This window comes from Micropterus salmoides, unplaced genomic scaffold (genome assembly GCF_014851395.1).
Source record: "Micropterus salmoides isolate LMB-PRFRI ecotype aquatic unplaced genomic scaffold, ASM1485139v1 Ms_hic_scaffold_20, whole genome shotgun sequence".
Classification (NCBI taxonomy): Eukaryota; Metazoa; Chordata; class Actinopteri; order Centrarchiformes; family Centrarchidae; genus Micropterus; species Micropterus salmoides.
Window position 1 is genome coordinate 21,333,526 of NW_024041151.1, and position 13,540 is coordinate 21,347,065.

The following is a 13,540-nucleotide window of genomic DNA, read 5'->3' on the forward strand; positions in this document are numbered from 1 at the left end:
TTAAGAACGGATATGAACACATGAAGAGGCATCAAACCAAGCGAGGGAAACTGTTGCCTATCAGAACAATCATCCTTTTATACTTGTGATCCTTTGTGTTTTGTGTACTTGGTGTGGGTTGTGTTCTCACTCCTAGAAAACTTCACCACCATGAAAAGGGACATTGTTGTCACCTGGATAAATTTCTTAACTAAAAGGAAACAAATTCAACTGGTGCACCCTTAGTGAGAGTTTCCTTTCCACTTTCCACGTGACTAATGTTACTTGAACTTACAAACTTGAACTTTTGAAGAAGACTGCAAATTTGATGAACAAATTGGTTCTGCCGGCTCTCTGAGTGGAGCCAAAAAGACATCAACTCCTGTTGCTCATCCTCTTCTTTCTCTAGTTTTACCCCTCCACCTCATCTTGTGGACTCCTGTGATGGTTGCTAGTGATAGATGATAGTGGGACAGAGGGCCTTTTTCCTGGATGTGCCCTTGACTTCCGTGTCACACACACAGATATCCTCTGAGGATGGGAGGTACACACACACACACTCACAGACATGACCCACACTTACATTCCTTACACTGACCTACATCTGCTTTACATAAAAGCTTGGTGAATATTTTTCTGTCAGAGACTTTTTAAGTGCCTGAAACCTGTGTGCATACTTATAATAAGTCATGTTTCAGCACACTGAGCATATAAAAAATCATAAGCACCTGTGGAAAGACGTGGAAAAGGTGGACCGTTTCACCCACCCTCATACTAAATGTTCTGCCAAAACCTACACATTTGCTTCCAAGAAATCCATGATAAACATGTGAATCACAGCACAGAAAATTCCAACTCAACCTCAGTTTTACTACAGTGTAATGATGGCCAACTGTTTAGCAACATGCTTGTGTGCAGTGTGTTTGTCACTCTCTGGAAAAAGACAATTTGTTCAAATTTGATGTGTCATTTATTTTATTTTTGTTATGTAGGAGCTCCTTCTTTCTTCTGTAAGGAAATATAGAACACAGATATAAGTTTTAGATCACATTTACATCAAGACGCTAGTATTTAAATTTTGGATTTTGGGTCATTAAAAACACAACCTATTAATAAGTGTGGTATTTTTTGCCATGCGGGCAAATGAAAATGCGTCACAGCTATGACTTGCACTACTTTGGATAAACTTGCATAATCTTGTGTGGGTAAAATTAGCATGGACAGAATTATACAACACATACATGCAGATTTGGCTTTATTGTTCATTTGTAATGTAAAGGTCTGACACTGGTTCACACACCGGTTCACATCTCTCCTCTCACTCTCCTTGCCTCTCTTGGTCTCAATTACCTCTCCCTCCTTTTCAGTGTCTAATTAAAGCTGACGACCCATGAAAAGTAAATATTTAAAAGGAGGTGAACACACATTTTCATGTAACTGTTTTTTTTAAAGATACAGCGGAGGCACTCTTGCGTTTCTTTCAACTCTATATAGGTATGAAGTCCTCTCTCTCATTCTGCTCTTTCCCAATCCTCCCAATAAAGCGTTAAACCCAATAGATGTCTGAGGTGGGAGGTGGGCTGCCCACGCTCTTACTAAAAACAAAAGTAAAAGATACATCTGGGAGCGAGCGCAGTCTGTGAGTGTTTTGATTTACTTCTGTAATTTCACTGTAGCTCTGGTGGTTTTACTGTAAACCACTCCTACACTGTCTGCAGATGTGGCACTGATTTAGGGGGAGGGAATGTACGTGTGCTGTGTGTGCGTGTCTGGATTTAGCTACACATCCAAACCAAATTGGATTCTTTCTAAAGAACTCTGTTGGTGTTTTTAAACCAAACTGACTTTTCTTTCAATTTCTCTGATTTTTATGGGACAGTTAAAAGTGCACTTCTTCACAATGACCACATTTCTGCACTCATTAGTGGTGTAAACAATATCATCTTGCAGGATTGATTAATCCTATTGGATGAGAGAAATATCAGAGTGAAACGAACTTGTTTTGAGCAATTAGTTGTGGAACATAAGACTCTTAGCTACAAACTTTAAAGCCGATAATCAATATTTTTATATTAACAGTTAATCTCGTGGCAAGAGATTAAAAGTTCTGGCAAGACTCACGCAACTGATATTTTCTCCACACTCCACACTAAATTTTCATACGCAGTTAAAAACAAATAACTATATATATATATATATGTATAACTGATGAAGTCGACTCAGGGAGAGAATCAACGGCAATGTACACCGTTATAGTAACCAAGTGAACCTGTCGCGGTGCTACGAGTTCAGACAGTTGTGACAGAGCGATAACGTAGCTGGTAGAGTTTTGCAACATCTCAAAACTGAAGTGGAACCTTGCTCTGTTTGGGACTGAGCTGCACTTTATTGGAGCTGCTGAAGTTAACGTGTGTGGATTTGTGGTGAGATTTCTGTCTGATCACACATCTTGTCGGTTAGTTTCGTTTTCCAAACGGTCTGAAGGGAATAATGTTGCTACCAGCAGAGCAATAACATAATGCACAGCAATATAGCCAAGTAGATTTTTTTTAAATGATTATGATTACTCATTAAATGATGATGTTATTTTTCCCCAACATTTCAGACAACACACATATGTGGGAGAGACTATAATTGTGCAGAAAGTTTTGAACATGAGCAGAAAACCTGCTGAAACACAGGAGCTATTAAAGTCCAGGAGTTTATAACTGAATTAAAATGAATTTATTTATCATTGAGGTGAAAAGGTGCCACAGTCGCATTTAAAGAGGGTACTTCCCCAAAAAAAGACACAAAGAGGAGGAAGGGAAGACTAAATCATGCCTGTGTGTGCTGACTCAGCAGGGCTTATATTACATGAGAAAAGTTGATCTGCCTGAGAGCTACACTGCATTAGATTCTGTTAGATTTTGAATTTTGACCTGCCACCTGAATTTTGTGTTTCCCTTTACATAAATAAAAACAGATCCTCCATAAATTGGTGCAGAAATCACTAGAATGCAGGAAATTAAGTGATTAATGCTGAAAAATTTCCTATAATTTAGCATTGAAGAGCTCCTTAAAATAGTATTAAAATCTTGTCTTGTCTAGCTCTCGTAAACCCGTGTCTCTTGTGAGCTAAGTGTCTCGTCACAGCCCTATTAACGATGGATCACATGACAATGTATATGTGAAAGGTGATGCTCGTAGTGCAGTTCCCCTCAGCGCTAGGGAGCGTTTCAGCATGCCGCTCTCATCAGTGTTGTTTTCAGATGCAGCCGAATGCTATGTCTGTGTAATATTGGAATTACATTCTCCAGGTGGCCAGAAACACAAGCGCTAATGTCGCTTTCTAAATGTTGGACGCTAACAAATAGCCATATCAACTTTAAAAACGATAATATATCGGTGTTGTGTTTATAACTTCTTTCATCTGACCCCAAGTGGCCAAAAGATCAGTTCTTGTAGGTTTAATGCAATTGGAACTCACACTCTTCTATGATTTCACGTACCAGAGGAGAAAAAAATGTGATTGATTTGCCAAGAAAGCAGTATATGACAAAAATAAGAATATTCTGTGTCCATATTGTTCAGTTGTATCGTTCAGTTTTGTGTAGGTCAGTGAAACAACTTAGATGTTAATCGCAGTTTAATTAGAAAAACTAAAAAACTATCCTGGTCATGTGTACTTTGATTTCAGGCACGGTATAATATGAAAACTGAAAATGTTATCTGCCCTATACATTTTCACAAGTCCATTTGTAAAACAAAAACCTAATTCGACAATACAGAGGCTGTAAAGGGGCCACTGCCTTGCCAATAGGGTTAGGGTTAGCGCTGCAACTAACGCTTATTTTGTGTGTCAATAAATTGTCCAGAAGCCAAATGCTGTTCAGTTACTATCATAAATAAAAAGCAGCAAATCCTTACAACTAATATTAATATTTAATAATAGTTGGCTTTTTTGCTTAAAAAATAACTGAAACAATTGATCAATTATCAAAATAGGCAATTCATTTTCTCACTGTCGACTAATCGATTACTTGATCAATCGTTGCAGCTCTACTTGCTAACCAAAGTACAGTGACTTAATATAACAATGTCATAATAATAGTTTGCCGTACCATAGTCAAGGGGTATATTATTGGCTTGTGGACACCACGTAGACAATATTTGTACTTTTTACATGTTTTCAAAAGACATTCACTCAAGGATAGTCTCTGCAGTGTACTTTTCTCAGTCACTGTGACCCAGAATCCCTATACTTTAAGAAAGAGTAGAGCAGCTGGTTGCATTCCTTTCATTCCTCCACATAATAAGATGGACAAAACATCTATATTCATCCCAGTGACCAAATGTAAACAGCCAACACCAAACGAGAGAAATGCAAAGGAATCTGTGGGCATCCTGGACTTATTATTCATACCATAAAGGATCAGGGAAAAACAACCTTGTTTTCAATCAGGACCTGTATTGTTTCTCCACATGTGTTGTTGTGTGGCTGATGAATTCAGCACCCAGTTGAGCGCTCAGCAGCTGAAATGTGTTTATACTGGGCTTTAGGTGCAGGTGCACAATCGAACCCAAGGGAAGGAAATGGAGGGGAGGGGTTTCAGTGTGACACAAACAGGAAACAAGCTTTGTGTTCCCTCCTGCTCAGTGGTGTACACGAAAGGTTTATTTCAAACTTGCGCAAGCAATTTTGTATCTAACACAATATGCTTTGCCAGCAGCTTACATAATAGGCACTGTTGAAAGATATTAATCTAGTAAATTTACCTCTATCATTTTAAAACCTTTTTAAGTCTCTCATTGATCACATTTTTATCTTCTCACAGATCTGAGTCCGTATTTAATGGGAGGTCTGGGCAAAATGCCAATGGAAGGTCAGGAAATGCCCCTTGATTCAAAAAAGTGATGGCAAAACAAGTCCCTTTTTACCATGTTTGTTTCTAGTCAAATATGGGACAACTGTCCTCTTTGTCCCACTGTTGGTGATATACTAGACAAGTATTTTTATTGTATTCTGGCTGAAAATGAAAGTTAACCCAAAACAAACAAATACCAAGACTAAAGCAGTAGAACTGTCAGCACCACATAACCAGCAATAGTATTTAACTGCAGTCTTCTGGAAAAAAAACTTTCCAACAAAGAGCAAAAAGTTATAACAAACTTCAGAGCTACAAAGCTATAAAACCAGTGACTTCTTTCAAAACTTCAGTTCAAAACGTCCCTTTGAAAAACACCAAAAACTCAAAAAACTGTCCTCTGATAAAAAGGTTTACTTTGCTCGGCACACACTGAACTCACACTGTACCATACTTCAAAACCTTTTTGAAGTTTATTTTATACATTGAGTATCTGGCCAGACTGTTATAGAATGTAGGATTTGAATGTAGGGAGGAGGGTGTGTTTTCCTTGTGTGTGTGTGTGTCTGAGGGATGTCCTACACTGTGTGGGAACAGGTCCTACCCCTGTTCAGGAAAGACATTAGGAACAACATGAGTGTTGGGGGGAGAGGGAGGGAGACAGACCGAGGGAGTGGGGGCTTTTCAGGAAAAGGAGGAAACGAAGAGAGAACACCCTCAACTTTTCATTCTCACAGCATAACCCCTCCCTCTGTCCCTTCCCCACTTTCCTCCTCCTCCTCACCCGACAAGAGTGAAGTGTCCCTCCTCAACAATAAGTGCACTGCAGCATGGCACAACAACAAATAGTGCGTCACTAACGAGTCACAGCAAACATTCCTGCCTGTCTGTTTGCATGTTGTCCACTTATTCCTGCCACTTGGTCCTGGACTTGTTGAAGTGTATTTTGGTGTAGACAGTGTGTTGTATCTGTGTGTTTAGCTCTATTTTTTTTTACAAATTGTTTTGAGACTTTGTTGACTGACTTTTTGATGTAAGTCGGATCTTGAAAATGCTTTTGACCAAGTTTGGCCTGGTGTGTGTAAAGCATTAGTGCAGTTGACTATAACAAATGTTAAAGTGATTTTACAATAGTTACATGTCATCCATGTCCATGACATTGCAGCTCTGACATTTTCAGGAATAAAAACTAAACTAAACAAAAAATATAAATCCGTTCTGGATTTATGCAACTTGATTTGAAAATGTTTCATGAGATGGAAGAGATGAGCATGTAATCCTTCAGTTGGATTTAATGATTTTCACATGAATATCAGCACAATGGGACACAAGGTTTTCATATAACAACAATGATTTGTGATTTGAAACTGGGCCACAAACAGCTCTTCTGTAAACACCAGCACCAAAAGGGAGGGAAGAGTTTGCTTGTTTTTAGAGTGAAGTGCCACTCCAGCTCCTCTCATGGGAGTGATTCATTCCTGTAGCACAAGAGAGCGGGAGAGAGTGAGAGAGCAGGGACACTGGAAATAAATAAATATACACACAAGTTGTTTCAGAGGTGAAGCAAAATCATACAACATAAGAGCAGTATTTATTATCATTGAATGTAAAAGTTTCAGACAGGTATTATTATTTTGCAAAATCCGGTTTTAAAATGCTAGAAAAAAGACAGAATCAGTCTTTTCATCAAGTTGAGCCAAAACAACATACATTAACTTTAAGCCCTGTACTGCCCGAAGTAATGACTGGAGCAAAGGATGTGCTGCAAATATAAGTTCATGCATGGAAATTAAGATAAATTCAATCCGCAGCAAGAATGGTGGAGTGAGGGACAGAAACAGCAAGTTTGATATTGAGACAGCACACTGATATTTTTAATATTTATGACCTCGCAGAAGCTAATTGTACACTGCCCAGTGGGAACAGACAAATAAATAAAAATGAGCTTCAATGGCTTCAGGGGGTCAAAAAAACAGTGTCAAACATCCAGAAACAATAACACCAAATAAATTTCTCAGAATTTGGTCAACTGAGACTTTGTTTTTCTTTATGGGTAAAAATGTATGTGTGACAAGTGAAAAGAAATGTTTTGTTCATAATCCTTTTGTCAATTTTTCAAAACATTAAACACAGATCCACGTTTGTCTTACAAAATTTTGACTGAATTCATAATTTATTGAGAGGCAATGTGCTTTACACCAGCATCTATAGTCACACCGCAGCATGATGTACAGCAACTTTCAGTTAACTAGGAAAGAGAAGTAATGAAGAGGACAGTTCACCCTAGAGTATCTGATTACTGTAGAGCGCCGGCATGCTTCCTGTGAATAAGTTCATGTAGTGAATGCTTCATAGTAGAGTAAAACTCAATTGTAAATACCCAAGACCTAGACAGTTTGGCAGACAACAATAGTTGATTCATATCTAACTCACTTAATGACCAGGTTGCAGTTTGACCTTCTGACCCAAGTTTTTGTCCATGACTCTCAATTGTGGCCTCCTAATTAGTTCAGCTTTACAATTGGCTCTTTCATATAGGGTCCCTGAGACTGCCTATCTTCCCAGGCTCACTGTTGTTTTTTTAAAAAGACAAGACAGTATGGAGTTGTTGCACTGGTTGTGCTAGTGTAGGTGGAAAAAAGGAATCTCTGAAATCCAGGTTTAAAAACTGTAAAAGGGTGAAACTTGTATCCAAGATGTGTGAAGGTCCATCTAGTTATGTTATAGTTGTAAAAGGGCTTAAATAATAACTTATCAGTATATTGAAAGTTAAAGTTAAGGGCTGTAATATTGTGTATATTGCCTGTTATTGCTGCGATGGACTGGTAGACCTGTCCAGGGTCTACCCTGCCTTTCGGCCAATGTCAGCTGGGATAGGCTCCACCCCTGCAACCCTGTAGGCAGGATAAGCGGTTGATGATGGATGGATGGATGCCTGTATTGTGCTACAGAAAGAGCAGCGCAGCTTTCCATTTAACTGTCAACAATTTGGTGTGTTTATTTACTTAAATTGAATAAATCTTTCTTTATTTCATCTTTGCATACTGTTTATTAAGTCGTGTTAATCAGTTGTGAATAGGACTAAACGGAAAAATAGTAAATGTTTACAAACTGTGTCCTTTCAAAGTTGGTCCCAGCACTTTAAATATACTGATCATGTTTTTAGCAGCATGCTGTTTTTTGTTTCTTATTCCTGGGATAAGAAAAGGCCCACAACTCCAACAAAAATAGCTTTTAGTGAGTGCATGCTACACTGAGAAATTGTATCACCATAGATAATCCAGTTAGATGTTGCATGGGAAAAGATCACAGGGAGAGACCAGATACTAGCTGCGGGTAGAGCACATGATATGTAACAGATTTCCTGTTTTTAAACTCACAAACAAGTCTCGTCTGTTTTTAAGGCCCACTAGCAAGAACACAGTTTTCAAAGGTTTGAAATGGTTGAAAACTAACCGACCGCAAGGATGTGACAGCACATCGGGCAGTTAAACTAACGTGTCCTGTGTGTGACATTGATCACACATAAATGATGTGTTGCACTGTAAATTTGTGCAACAAGCATCTTAAAGTCCAGCTTAGTGAGGGAGTTTCATGAGTGCTTGATGTTATGACTAAGACAGAAGCAGTGACTCAGATGATATTTATTTTCTTTAGAAGTCTTTAATGATATTAAAAGGTGCAGGGTCAAATGGTTTGACTCAGAGTGAGTCAGGCCACCAGCTGCTGCCAGCCATTGTGTTTGGGGACTGATATTGTCACAGTGATGGAGAGGAAGAGTTGAAATGAGAGCAAAACAATCCTCAAATCCCGAAAGCATGATATTGTGTTAGGGGATGTGTATGTTTGTGTGTGTGTGTTTGTGTAAGAGAGCGAAATGGTACTTGTAACTTGTAAGGGATTCATGTGAGTGCCTGCACGCATGCATGCATTTGTATTTGAAAGTGCGTCCGTATGCTTGTAAGCCTGTGTAAGTGTGTGTGTTCAAAGTACTCGGAAACTTGAATTCAGACAAAGACTGTGACAAAGATGTGATTTCCTCACACACTTATTATGGAAAGGTTTTGGAAGACAATCACCACTTTCGTGTGTGTTTTTATAGCTGAATGTTGTAAAAAGAAAGCTCTGAAGACCAAGACCTCCTGACATGTGACCCAGCTTCTTCCATTTCTTTAACTTTCTTTCCATTTTGAAAAAAACCCAAAACCATCTAAGACAACCACAGGTCGTTTCCTCTCATCCCTTCCGATCCTCCCTTCTCTGCACTTTCCCTTCCTGTCACTTCTTACTGTACATGCTGATCTTGCAGATGTTGGCTTTGTCTTTGTTTTCTCAGAACAATGTTTTATAGGTTGGTAAGGAGGAGAGGAAAATTAAAGTCATTGGAAGGTGAAAGTTTGGATTTGGGCCAGTGGATTGTGTCAAAAGGTTTTGTAGGTTTGCACACCTCTTCTAAATTTGAATGTCAAAAACAATTGTTGTGTATGTACATCAGTGTACAGCAACACAGCGCACTAGAAATTAAGAAAACATATTTTATAATCTTAAAGGTATCCTTTTTCATAGTAGACTTTTGGACAGAGCTGGAAAAGCAGGTGTAACTGATAACATAAATAATGGCTGCGTTCTATTGGTATTGTGCATACACTTCAGTGGAGCTGAGCCATTGGTAAAGCCAGAAAAGGCAATTTATTTCAGAAACTTGTTTTGTAATATTAATAAATCAAATCCTCTGACACAAAAATGAAAAAAAAATCTGGTATCTGTGGCTATCACTGGTTTGCACTTTGGACCGAATTAAATGACTGGCTGGCCTACCTTCCTGTTTACCTGTGCTCATTCTGCCTGTGCACTCACTGCATATGAAAATGTGTTTTGAGGGAGTGATTTTGGTAGGTTGGCTGGAGGGATATGGTGCAACTTTTTCATTTGGATACATTCAAAATCTATCTGTTTCTTGCCAATTTCTCCAACGTTGCCTACCACTGCTTTAATGATATTAGTTCCACCTGTGCTTTTCCTGCAGTGAGAAGTCAAACTATTTTCTGAGGAAGGTTTGTTGTTTTCAATTATGTGTTGATGTGTATTCAATTATTTGACTTCTTTCTCATGCTGGTGGCAGTGTTATCCTGTTGATCCATCAGTTGCCCTCAGGATGAGCTGTAATAAATTTGGTGATCCCTTAACTTTTTATGTTGCACAACTGTCTGGTAAAAAGAAAAATGTTTACCAATACTTTAGTTTATGACCAAAACATACTTACAACTTATAGCTGTACTTTGTGTTTAGTGCTTATTAGCATATATTAGCATGCTAACAACCTACACTGGTGAACATGGTAAACCATATACATACCTGCTAAACATCATCGTGTTAACATACTCATATTGTCATTGTGAGTATGTTAACATGCTAAAATTAGCATGTGCCGGTCTGCTTCTTATCTTATGTTATATTGTTTTTACATGTGGTCTTATTATGTCATTTCTTCTCACTCGACGAGTGAGCTGTTGTGACTCAAAGTGACTCACCTTCCTGTGTATGTGGGCACACACACACACACAAAGAATCTTAAGGTGTCCCCAAACAAAGGTAGCAGCTGGTCCCCGCATCATGTTGCATGTTGGAGAAGAGAAATATCAAATATCTGAAAAGTTCCCCTAAACATTTGAAGATGGGATATACACACACACACACACACACACACACACACACACACACACACACACACACACCATGAATAGTCTGGTGTGTCTTAAGACTTAATGCAACTCGTATTTGCCAGAGATGGAGAGAGTACACCTAATGAATGGCTGACCAAGCTCTGGCCACCCTCTCTCACACACAAATATGCACTCCCCTGCACATGCACATTTGACAGGATCAAATGTCCTGAGCTGCTCTTTGTTGAGTTTTGTTAAAAATGTCATGATATTTAAGCTAAATGCTAAAAATGCCCAGAGCAAAGAAAAACAACAGCTTGTTAATTATCTTTGTCCTTTCTGATTTTATATCTATGGATCTCAGCCTTCTAAATCTTGCTCTGACAGCCTCTTGCTAAACTTCTGCATCTCTTTCTCTCTGTCTGGCCTTTCTCCACAGCCCTCGCTTTCTCTCTCTGTTCTTATGCAACCAGCTCATAAATAGAAAATGGATGTGTCACGCAATTACTGTATTTATACTGGAAATGGACTAAAGGCAGGGGCCAAGGTTTATACTGGAGCCCACACAGGGTTTTAAGCCTTCTTCCATTTACTTTATTTTTGCTCCAGTATCAAAACAGGGTGACTCATTCATCTCGGCTGCACAGGTGTTGGGCTTTTTGTTCTTTTTTAAACGATATTATTTAGCAACTCAAAATCAATAGATCTGTATCAATAACAATTGAAACTGACACGTTTGAAAGCCTGAACAAATGTGCCAAAACATGTAGGATACAAAGGTGAGAAAGGAATGATGGGAAAAGAATGTCAGCCATTATTTGTCCAAGAGGGAAGCAGGTTTGGCTTACTTTTTTTTTCTTTACATGTTCAGTTGAACACACAGCAAAGCGTTTGTGACAGAGTAAGACGCAGGGACCTTTTAGGTTTGTCCATCCCGCTGTGTGTTGTGTTTTTGTTGTTTTAGCTGCTGCTGGAGTTAAATCGGTCCCAATCCTCCATCTCTTCCTGGTCTACGCTGTTTGCCTTTTTCTCAGCCAGGTGGTTCCTGTTCTCTATCTTGTGTTGAACCACTTTCATAGCTCTGAAAGTCTCTCAAGCAATTCAAAGGGCAGCAAACATCTCAAACAGTATGTAGACGAGCAGGTTTCATCTGCCACATTTTTAAAAGTGCATTTGTGTACAGAAAAACATCTGCACACACAGCTATTAATCCTATTGGTGCAAGTCTTTTGATCTGATCAATCTGACTGATTGATTGATGATCCATGATTCATCGTTTCATTTCAGTGTTTTTGTAGTTACGGCCATCATCGGTTCCTGTAACATTTCACCTATCTACCATGCAGAATTGTGGGGTTGCCACAGCTTTACAACAGTGTCCACGAGGACAAGAGGGAAGTGGTTCTGCAATATCCAAAATCATTTGGGGAGTAACTTAATTCTTTACCATTTTCAAGCAGGTGTGATTAAACAGGTTTAACTGAACCTCTCAGATCTCGTGTATGGTTGCATTATAACTAATTGTAAGTGATTAATTATACATTCTACTGGCTAGCTGAGTAAAATGTTATCATAGCCAATAGAAATGATTTTCAAAACTTTCAATTAGAATAATAATAAACAAGTCCCTATAAAGATTATGTGTTGGAGCAAGGGACTGTGTCCTGCATTATTTAGAGCAGTTCCGAAGTATGAAATGCTCTGAACACCTTTTTTATATTAGTAGAGAAGAAAAATAATTCAACAACAGAAATTCTCCTGCAAATGGGTCCTGATGCATAGAAAAGATTAATTCCTGTGAAATGTAGAAACTGGAACTTGATATAAACATTCACTTGTCTGCATGTCTAACTTGATTGTTTAAAAAAAAACAGTTAAAAGACTTTTCTATTCCAAAAGACAAGACGGTAATCCTCTCAGCGTGGGATCCAGGCTCATTAAAACACACCACTGCTCTTGCCATAAGAGGAGTTGTCACCAGCTGAACTGTGACCCATTTTGGGTGTGACCTTTTCATTTAAGAAACCAGGTTACGGAGTCTATTATTCAACATCCTGGGAACTAAAGCTAAACCCAGCACTCCTCTCATGTGCAAGCCAAGCCAGAGTTTGTATCAGCAGCTGAATAAAAGACCTTATATGTTCTTTCAACAGACCAAACTCTCTCTCAAGCACATTTCAGTGTGTATGTGAGTGTGGTTCATCTTTTTATATCCTGGTGGGAACACACACTAACTGATAGGGACTCGTGTCACAGTGGGGACCCCACGGGTAGAGAAAGCTAGAGCTTTTTGAGGGTTTTGGGGATCAGGTTACAATTAGGTTTGGTTTGGGTAAAGGGTTAAGGTAAGGGTTAAGATTAGGCATGGACAGTAGACGTGATGATTAAGGGTAAGGGAACGCATTATGCCAATGAGATGTCCCCACAGGGATAGAGGAACAAACATGTGTGGGTGGGTGTGGGTGTGTGTGTGTATGTAGAGGTGGTAGGTTAGAGGGTGGGAGTGGTTCAGGATACAGACTAGGGAGTTGCAGTTTGAACAATTACACCCAAACTTCCACTTTACCTCAATCAGCCACTGGACATTTCCCTCCTTTAACCTTTCGTTCCCTTTTACTCCCCCCCCCCCTCTCTCTTTCTCTTTTGTTTCAGCAATTTTGCACACTTTGTTCCTTCCCATTCTTCATAACAATGTTTTCTTTCTGTCTTCTCTTTTCAGCTGTCTCTTATTTTCTCTCTCTTCTATCCCTCACTGCAGGTTAATTCATTTGAAATGCAGTGGTTGCTTTACTGGCATCAGGGGTGCAAAGCAACTTAATTACTTTGACACTGTTGTTACTGTAACTGAGTAGCTTTTTCGTGGGGTACTTTATTACTTTATTGAGGAACTGTTTTAAATCCTTAATTGTACTTAAACTTCAGTAGCTTAATTTATGATTAAAGTCAGTGTTTACAGAGGATAGACTTGCTGGTAGACTTGCTGGTAGACTTGCTGCGAACACTGTAAAATACTATTACTACTACTACTACTCTCTGTGGCATGCTTTAGAT